This window comes from Natator depressus, chromosome 1, assembly GCF_965152275.1.
Source record: "Natator depressus isolate rNatDep1 chromosome 1, rNatDep2.hap1, whole genome shotgun sequence".
NCBI lineage: Eukaryota > Metazoa > Chordata > Testudines > Cheloniidae > Natator > Natator depressus.
In genome coordinates, this window is record NC_134234.1 from 5978110 (window position 1) to 5989021 (window position 10912).

At 44.6% G+C, this 10912-nt stretch overlaps 1 pseudogene; it reads left to right on the forward strand.

Moving 5' to 3' along the window:
- Positions 1 to 3930: 3930 nt before the first annotated feature.
- On the forward strand, positions 3931 to 4851 carry LOC141980323 (olfactory receptor 52E2-like; annotated as a pseudogene).
- Positions 4852 to 10912: the final 6061 nt, after the last annotated feature.

Sequence of the window (10912 nt, forward strand, 5' to 3'; positions counted from 1 at the left end):
GAATCAAAGAACTGCTACATGTGGATCTCCTGTATGGGCTACTGTCCCTACCCCCATACTTGTGTCATAGGTGCCTTGAGGCCAAATTTGAGGTCCAGAGGTATAAGACGGATGGGTTGTCTTCCATTCATCCTCTCCAGGCCCTGTGATCACCAACACTAGAGCAGATGGTGCCACACAATGAAACAGAGATACCTGAGAGTTTAGCTAACCTCCTAAGTATAAACAGCAGACACCAGCTGATTTCTCGGTTTTGTTTCCAATTGTTGTTGAATGTTATTTACATAACTTCAGACGTTTCACTGGTGGAAAGAACCACTGATCTTTGCACCTCAGCTGCTTTAATCTCCCACCATATCCTGGACCCGCTCTCTGAACTCTCCTTCCCCATCCCAGGCTGCCTTGCTTCCAACAGCATGATGGTTGCCAGTGTCTTCTCCATACACCTCAGTCACCTGTGGATTCCACAACCTCCGAGCTGCCCCACGCTCCCCACAACTCTTCTTCTGCAGGGGGTGAGATGACTCCCATCAAACCTGCTCCCTTGGCAGGGAGGAGTGACACACTGGTCAGAAATCTCACACACAGGTGGCAAATGCCAAGGAACCTATGCTGCTTCTCTTGTTACACCGATACACAGTACATGGTGTTTCAAGGACTGCTGCTCAGAAACAACTCACAGGCTGAGAATTATGCACATTATATAATGAGAGCGGGCAACTCTGGGACATGTGAGGGCCTAGATGAATACAGCTGCCACATGCAGGAACCACTGGTAGCTGACAGAAACAGTGGGCCACTGTGAGACAGATGTTAAACCCAGGATGCTCTGGGACGATTTGCTAGCCAGCTCTGTTAGTTATGAATGGTGAGGGTTGTACATTCTTCCTTAGTGCAAAGATTTTATGGGGTGAAGTTATTATTTTTCTCACCTAAATCTTTTTTCAATACAACGCCTTATGTGATTTCTCGGGTTCATGAAATACACACCGAGTGTAACATTTCCAAGGCAGAGCACTCACCTGATAATTATGGTTAAATTCAACATAGTCATGAATAGAAAATTGTTCCAATGTTTAATTAACTTACACCATTTAAAATGTACACTTTATTTCCAATCAGAAATTCTTTAACTCCGATTTGTAGCCGTTGGATCGTGTTACACCTCTCAGAGTAGCAGCCATGTTAGTCTGTCTCCGCAAAAAGAAAAGGAGGACTTGCGGCACCTTAGAGACTAACAGATTTATTGGAGCATAAGCTTTCATGAGCTACAGCTCACTTCATCTCAAAAGCTTATTGCAAAAGCTTACACTCAAAGGAATTTGTTAGTCTCTAAGGTGTCACAAGTCCTCCTTTTCTTTTTGCTGTTACACCTCAGTATGCTAGCCTGAAAAGCCTATTATTCAATACTGGTCCCAGTGTATGTCCTTTCCTACAGTTATCAAGTCACCCCTTAACCATCTTGATTAAACTAAAAAGATTCAGATCTTTGAGTCTATCACTATAAGGCATGTTTTCTAATTTGTACTAATTCTTGTGACCCTTCTCTGCACACTCTTCGGTAGATAAACATCCAGTTTTAACTGGGGACACCACAACTAGACAGAGGATTCAAGAAGCAGCCACACCAGTGCCAAATACAAAGGTAAAATAACTTCCCTATCTCTCCTTGAGATTCCAGTGGTTATCATCCAAGGACCACATTGGCTCTTTTGGCCACAGGGTCACACTGGAAATTCATGTTTAGCTAATTAGTCCTTCTTACCAACCAATACAGATTGCTCTGAATCAGTGACCTGTCTTCTTTATTATTTACAATCCCCCAAATGTTTTGTCATCTGCAAACGTCATTGAGATTCAGGCATGAGAAAGGTTAGCAGCTGAGTTGCTGACACATGTTTCTTCTTACATTTGACTATTAACATCTGTAACTTATGCCTCGGACAAAGCTGGGTGCCTGCAAGAAAGTGTCTCACCAAAAGAAACAAGGGAGGTGTCAGGGTTCCCTCCCCACTCTGAACTCTAAGGTACAGATGTTGGGACCAGCATGAAAGCCCCTTAAGCTTATTCTTACCATTTTAGGTTAAAACCTGGTATGCTGCCAATACCAAGCGATTTAACAAAGAATCAGGGAAGAGCCCACTTGGAGACGTCTTTCCCCAAAATATCCCCCCAAGCCCTTACACCCCCTTTCCTGGGAGGCTTGAGAAGAAACAAGATGAGCACAAACCAGCCTTGATGTTTAAGACCCAAAAAACCCAATCAGATTCTTAAAAAACAGAATTTTGTTAGAACAAAAACAGATAAGAGAATGACTCTCTAAGATCAGAATGGAAAATAATCTCACAGACAGTCAGATTCAAAACACAGAGAATCCCTTAGGCAAAACCTTAAGTTACAAAAAGACACAAAAGCAGGAATATACATTTCCTCCAGCACAGCGAATTTCACAAGCCAAAACAAAGAAAACCTAATGCATTTTCTAGCTAGCTTACTTACTAACTTTACAGGATTTGGAGGGCTTGCATCCTTGATCTGTTCCCTGCAAAGGTATCACACAGAGACACCAAAGCCTTTTCCCCTCTCCAGATTTGAAAGTATCTTGTCCCCTCATTGGTCATTTTGGGTCAGGTGCCAGCCAGGTTACCTGAGCTTCTTAACCCTTTACAGGTAAAAGGACTTTGCCTCTGGCCAGGAGGGATTTTATAGCACCGTATGCAGAAAGGTGGTTATCCTTCCCTTTATATTTATGACAGGAGGTAACAGAGGTGCAGACCTGTAGCCCTAAACACCAATAGCCTTGTGGCCTTTCTGCCCATTCTGTTGACCACAAAGTCATAACCTAGCCAGATTATATCTGTTTCTTTGGGGGAAACTTGGCTCCTTTCCAACATAGGAATGGCATTGTGGATGAGACCTATGGTTCATCTAGTCCAGTTTCCTCTCTCTGATACTGAAAGCCCCAGGTGCAGCAGAAGAAGGGGTAAGACACCAAGCAATAGGTGGATAGGGGGATGACTTATCCATCCTGAATGTGTCATCCTAATGCCTAACAGCTGGAGATAGGCTTGTGCCCTAAAGCATGTTTGAGTGTAGGCTTTCCAAAATATGTCTTTAGCTGTAAATATTGTAACTGGCTAATTTCACTATCCAGGTAAATGTCCAAATCCTTCCTGATTCTCACTTAGCCCATGGCCTCAACTACCTCTTGCTGCAACGAGTTCCTCAGTTTAATTAGGCATTGAGTCAAGAGAGCACTCTTTTTTTATTAGTTTTGAATTTGCCATGTTTCACTTTCATTGAATGTCCTCTTGATCTTGTGTTTGGAGTCATGGAGAACACATTCTCAATCTACTCTCTACCAGGCAGTATTTTAGAGATTTTCACATCTCCCCTCTAATTGATCTCTTTTGTAAGGTAACAATCCCAGTCTTTTTACCCTTTCTCCATCTGAGAGCTTCCTCAGGCCCTTGAGCCTACTTATTGCCCTTGCCTGAACCCCTCTAGTTCTGCAATATCCACTGTGAGTACGGTTCTCAGTACTACACAGAGGAGTCCAGAGGAGGGTGAAACATTGCCTGACTGATCTCATGGCATTGTATTTTCTGTATGGTTTCCCATCCCTCTCCTCCTGGATGCCAATGTTTTTCTTAGACTTTAAAGTTCATCTGCCATTATGCTGCCCATTCACTTGGCTTGGTTAGCTCTCTCTGAGGACTTCTCTGGACTTGACTAGGACCTAAATAATCTTGTGACATCTGCATATGTTGCCACATCACTGCTCAACACCCCCTTTCTAGATTGGTAGTAAGTATAAAACATTTGCCATAGAGTTTGTTATAAATTGTTTAAACCCCCCACCCCCCTCCCACTACCCACTTGCTGTCCTTCACAGGCACCTTGATCATTTCTGACCCTGATCGACACATGATGGCAGTTTTCAACCTCACACACTTTGACGCTTCAGCATTCTTTCTAATGGGCATCCCTGACTTGGAAGCTGCTCACGACTGGATTTCCGTCCCTTTCTCTATTTTCTACATTATGGGCCTGCTGGGAAATTTCACGCTTCTGTGTTGTAGGCAAGGAGCAGACTCTGCACAAGCCGATGTACCTGCTGCTCTCCATGCTGGCACTCACAGAAATCGGCACATCTACTTCCATCGTGCCAAAGGTAATGTGCATAGTTTGGTTCAATTTGAAAGGTATTACTTTGGGTGGCTGTCACATCCAGATGTTCTTCCTTATGTGCGTACTGTTATGCATTCAGCCGTCCTCATGACAATGGCCTTTGATCGCTGTGTCGCCATATGTAACCCTCTGAGATATGCCACAGTCATCACCAATGCACGAATAGCTAAGCTAAGGCTAGTAGGTTTGATAAGAGCTGTTCTTTTCCTTCTTCCCATGCCCCTGCTCCTGAGCAGGCAGCCATTCTGTGCCAACTGCATGATCCCACATACGTGCTGTGAACACATGGCCGTGGTGAAGATGTCGTGTGGCGACATTACAGTCAACAGGATATACGGTTTGCTAATAGCATTTGTAATGACCATGTTAGACCTGACACTTATTGCCCTGTCCTATGGTCTGTTCAGAGTATCCTCCAAGAAAGCCCACCAGAAATCTTTCAGCACTTGCACAGACCATATCGGTGTGAAGAAGATGTCTTATCCTTCCTTCCTCTTCTCCACTGTGACATACCGGTTTGGTCAGGGAATTGCTCCCCATCTTCACATTATCTTGACCAACCTATATTACCTCCTCCTCCCCATGTTTAATCCTATCATTTATGGGGCCAAAACCTTCGAGCTTCGTGAGAAATTGCATAAGTACACTTGCAGAATATGATTGCCCGGTGCCACTGATTTTAAGCCTTCTTGACAAGAGGGTGAAAGTATATCTTGTTCATCAAAGGTGCTCTGTCCTCATTTGGCTGAGCTCAGCACTGTGGAAGTTCAAGTGTGAAAAGCTCCTCACACCTAACCTCTTATCACTGTCTCACCAAGTACTGATCTCTCTGCTGCTAAGTTCCCTCTCTCTCACCATCACCTGATCTCTTTCAGTGTCATCTATTAGCCCTCAGCCCCAGAAACCCTGTCACTTGTTCTTTCCATGACTTTCAAACCAACAGGAGATATGGTAGTTTTCTGAAGCAAGGTGGCTTTCCATTATACCCTGTTTGAACCAGTATCTTGTTCAGTTTGACAAACTGAAGCCATGCTTTCTGATGGCCAGAGACAATAAAGTACGTACAGTGCTGAAATATACCTGATTTTTCTATGTCCAGTCCTTCTTGAAGCCTGGAGGATAACATTTTCCAACCGTAACATTGAGTTTAATACAGGAAAAGTGCTGCAGGAATTGAGGGCATTCTACTCGAGCTTCTTGGTGAGAGTTTTGAAACTATGTGTTTCTGAGAACTGGACCATATTACTCTGAATTTAAGGGGAGTTTGTGAAACAGAGATTGCACTATATGTCCAGGTGATTGAATCGCTTGCCTTCCTGAGTCTTTCACAACCTAGATTGACTGATCTCATTTTTGCACATATACAATGATACAAAATCTGTTGTGAAGAGTTTGCACCAATGAAAGAATGATTGCACTGGTTACTGCTGATATGTATGACCAGAAGCATCCTACTTCCAGGAAAACACTGAGGAGGAAATGTTGCCGTTTAGGGACTAACAGTAACAAAATAATGCAACTCACAATATGGACATTGATTAGCATCATTGCATTCAATTAGAAATAATTTAATAATAAAAAAGGAGTACTTGTGGCACCTTAGAGACTAACCAATTTATTTGAGCAGAAGCTTTCGTGAGCTACAGCTCACTTCATCATGAAAGCTTCTGCTCAAATAAATTGGTTAGTCTCGAAGGTGCCACAAGTACTCCTTTTCTTTTTGCGAATACAGACTAACACGGCTGTTACTCTGAAACCTAATATAATAATGTTATTGTTGTTTTTACACAACATAAGTTTTGGGCTCCCTTGGGGCAAGGCAATTAACATAATTTGCTATTTTTTCTTTAAAACACCTGCCACCTATCAACCAGGATTCAAGGACGAGTACTGGGGGTTTGATTTTGAATTTGATTGTCATCTCATAGATTTGTAGGTTATGTGGAAAAACTCCTTCTGGGGCTTGTAGCTTTCTTTTCTTTTCTAAATCAGATCTATGCTAGGTATCTAACGAAAGGTTTCTTTTGTTACTTGATGTATAGACCAATGCATTTGTTAAAAAAAAAAAAACCCCTTTGTTTCAAGAAAGAGATTGGGCTACTTTTAGATTAGTTTAAGTGTTTTGGGGCTATTAAAGCAGTAAAATGCAGCAAACCTGATGCAGTACCTCAAGCTGAGCTGGAGGCAGAGCAGCAGCAGCCATAAAAAGAAAGGTCCAGAGAAGGATCCCTGAAGGCAGAACTGGGCTGTGGTCACAGAAGCAGCACTCAGCCCTGTTGTATCCTTGGGAGCAGCAGTTTAGGAAGAAATCACTTGAGACACAGAGAGCTGTGAGCCGTGAAAGCAGCCATTTTCCACACCCTGAACTAACCAAACCAGCCCAAACTGGCTGGGCTATCCCCTAATCGTCTAACTCAGTTGCCATAGCAACAACAAGCTGCTATTACCACAAACAACCAAATACACAACATATTCCTCCCCCCTTTATAAAAACATCCCCTAAATAAAACAAACACTAAACTAGAGAAGGAGGGTAGACTGCCTCCATTCCCAGCTAAACCCCAGGGATTATTTTGCCCCATAACCGTGGGTTCACCCTAGCTAAAGATCCAGCCATTGGAGTGTTGTCCCCTTGCTGATTTCAAAGCTTGTTTCATTGTCTGCACAAATCTTTCAGCTAATCCATTGGTGGATGGATGATATGGTGCTTTAGTGATGTGGTGTATCCCATTTGCCTGCATAAAATTTTGAAACTCCTGAGAGATGAACTGCGGTCTGTCACTCGCAAGTTGTTCTGGCAGAAGAAAACGACTAAAGAGTCCCCGCAGTTTTTGGATAGTACTCTCTGCAGTAGTGGACTGCATTCTGGAGACTTCTGGCCATTTAGAATGGGCATCTACCACCACTAAGAACATGCTTCCTTCAAGGGTGCCAGCAAAGTCAACATGAATACGTTGCCACGCGTTTTTAGGTCAGTCCCATGGGTGTAGGAGCACCCACTGGGGTGCATTCCTGACACGACATACAAGCTCTGGCTCTCTTCAATAGCACTGTCCAATCCAGGCCACCAGAAATAGCTTCGTGCAATTTCCTTCTTTTCCACTTTCCACAGTGACCAGAATGTAGCTGTTCTAACATCTGTGATCTCAGTGGTGGTGGGATAATGACACGTCTCCCCCACAACAAACAACCAGATTGGATCGATAACTCCGTCCTCCTGGACATGTAGGTAACAAGGTCTGGTGAGACCGGAGAGGTTCGTCGAGATTTTCCATGCATCACCAGGTCCATAACTTGGGACAATACTGGGTCAACGCGAGTTGCCTTCTTTATTGAGTAGCAGTGATGGTGTATTCTCTATGTGTTCAAAGTAGAAGACTTCCTTTTGGGCAGTATCTTGATGTTTGACTGGCAAAGGCAACCTTGAGAGACCATCCGCACTGCCGAGCAGAGTGGATTTCCAATATTTGATTTCATACGTGTGTGCTGAAAGTAAAAATGCCCAATGTTGCATACGACTAATGGGGGAATGCCTGGGTAGAGTCCAAAAATTGACGTCAGAGGGCGATGGTCTGTAAGAAGAGTAAAGTTCCGCCCAAACAGGTCCTGATGAAACTTCTGAATTCCAAAAATGATTCCCAATGCCTCACATTCGATTTGGGCATAGTTAGTTTCTCCTTTGCTTAGAGTGCGTGAAGCAAAAGCAATAGGTCTCTCTTCTCCCGAAGGTAGAATGTTTGACACGACTGCACCCACTCCATAAGGGGAGGCATTACAGGCCAATTGTAGGGGTAAGGATGGATCAAAGTGCGTTAGAACTTCAGAATTTAGCAGTACATTTTTAGCTTTGTTAAATGCAACATTACAGGCTTCAGTCCACTTCCAGGTCTCGTTCTGCCCAAAGAGTTCATGAAGTGGTTTTAGCAGTGTGGCTAACTGTGAGATGAACTTTCCATAATAGTTCAATAGTCTTAGAAACGAGCACAGCTGGCTAACATTTTGAGGTGGGGGAACCTCCACAATAGCCTTAGCTTTTGCAGGGGCCTTATGAAGACCCTCAGCATCAATGATGTGTCCCAAATATTCAGCAGAGGGCTGGAAGAATTCACACTTGTCTTTGCGGACTCGTAGGCCATACTCTTCCACTCTTTGTAGGGTAACCTCTAAATTCTTTAAGTGATCCTCTTCATTCCTTCCAGTGACCAGGATGTCAACCAGATAGCACTGAACTCCTGGCAAGCCGCACAAGATCTGGTCCAGAGCCCTGTGGAACAGCGTGGGAGCAGACATTAAGGGTAGGCGACAGTATAGATAAAGCCCCTTATGAGTCACAATAGTCAACAGCTCTTGGGGCTTTTCATCGATATGCATCTGTAAATACGCTTGACTCAGATCAATCTTACTGAAGTTTTGTCCCCCAGCCAGGCCCGCGAAGAGGTCATCAATGCTTGGAAGCGGGTATTGCTCTGCACACAGCACTGTGTTGACAGTGACCTTAAAATCACCACAAATCCAGAGGGAGCCATCTTTCTTCACTATTGGAATGATAGGAGTGACCCATGGACTATGGGTAACTGGTATTAGGACTCCATTGGTGACCAGGCACTCCGAGTCCGCTTCAACTTTTGGCCTGATGGCATATGGCACAGTTCAGGCTTTCAGATATTTTGGTTGACTGTCAGGTTTCATGTTCAGTGTGACAGTGATTCCCTTCATACTTCCCAGATCCTCTCCAAAAACAGCAGCATGTTTCCTTAGTATAGTGGTCAGACCGGTTTCTTCTTTAGTCCTTCGGTGCACTTCTGCCCAGTTCAGCTGAATCTTCCCAAGCCAGGACCTACCCATTAATCCTGGATAATTACCTCTCATCACAAACAGTGGCAATTCAGCAGCCTGTCCTTTGAGCTCCACCTTAACATCGATAGTGCCCAACATGGGCACAGCTTCTCCCGTATGTCTTCAGAACAGCTTTTGTTGCCTTAAACGGAAGATGCTGTAGCTTTTCTTTATACACAGTCTCAGAGACCAGTGAGACGGCTGCACCGGTGTCATAATCCTTGCGTATAGGTTTGCCATCCAACAACGGGGTTACCCAGTATTCATGTGAGCCCACTGCCAAAGACAAAACGTGGAGTGGCTCTTCTTCTTGCGATGAGGTGTCACCTTGGTCATCCTGGGTCTGCTCTAGGGTATACGGGTTCCCCTTTTAGGTCAGCCAGAGCACAGGCCCCTTTTTCTTTTGTTTACAGGGACACTCAATGTGTCCCTTTTTTCCCCACAGTGTCGACACACCAGGTCCTTACACCAGCTTTGTGATGCCTTGTGACCCGGCTTACCACAGTGGCAATATTCCTGACTCTGCACACTTTTATGGGTAGGTTCTTGTGACATTTTATGCACCCTAGGGAATGCACCAATGGATTGCGCCTCCTTTGTAGCCAGTTTCATGTAGACGGCAGCATCCACAGCCTTCGGTAAGGGAAGCTGAGCCTCTGTCAATAGGCTCTTCCGTATAGCTTCACTGTGCAGGCCACACACTAATCTGACACGCAGGGCATCATTTAACATCTCCTTAAATTCACAGTGTTTTGCTAGCCTTTTTACAGTTGCGACAAATTGTACAACTGTTTCCTCTTCTTTTTGGCCTCTTTTGTGGAACCTCTATCCTTCAGCAATTACCAGTGGTTTGGAGGAAAAATGGGACCCCAGGATTTCCGCAATGTCACTGTAAGATTTGGTCTCAGGCTTAACAGGGTGTAGTAAGCTGCATAGCAGGGAGTAGGTTTTAGCTCCCACAACACTTAAGAACATTGGCACCTTCTTCTCTGCTGTAATGTCATTTGCAAGAACAAAAAGGTCAAAACGTTCAGTTTACACAGGGCACTGCACTACATTCTCCTCAAAAGGTTCCAGTGGCCCTGTAAGTGTAGCCACGGTTTTAGTTTCAGGTTTCACAGTCAGTGCCAACAAGCCAGCACAGTTAGTGCAAACAAACCAGTTCTCACCCCCTTCCAACAGCTAAAAGATTTTGGTAGGTTTTTTTGTTTGTTTGCCTTGACTTCTACTTCCTTCTGTGGCTGGGGCAGCACAGGGATCCCATTCTCCTTGCCACTTTGTTGTATCCTTGGGGGCAGCAGTTTAGGAAGAAATCACCTGAGACACAGAGAGCGGTGAGCCATGAAAGCAGCCATTTATTTTCCACACCCTGAACTAACCAAGCCAGCCCAAACTGGCTGGGCTATCCCCTAATAATCTAACTCAGTTGCCAGAGCAACAAGGAGCTATTAGCATGACAGTCAAACACACAACAAGCCAGAAGAATTGAAGGCAGCAGTGCTGAAGCAGAGCTGGGGAGCTGCAGCTGGAGCAGACCAGAACCAGGAGCTGGATCCGCACAAACCAGCTGCACCAATGGGGAGCCACGGCTGAGCTAGAGTAGGGTGCTGTGGGGACAGAGCCAGGATAGTGGATGCCGGCAACTAGTAACAAGTTTTTTTGTGGTTTTTCCTCTGGTTCGCTCAAGTTTTCCAATTCAGCAATGTCACTGACCTGTTATGAAATGCAGCCAAAGCCTCTGCGGTGGGTATCTGTGAACCAGAGGGTTCACAGCAAGAATGGCTATATTCTGGCCACACACTGGCTATATTCTGCTCTCACATTCTGTCTTCACTGGGTCACTCCAGATTGACACTGGCCTCTGAGAGCAAAATCAGGGCCCCTG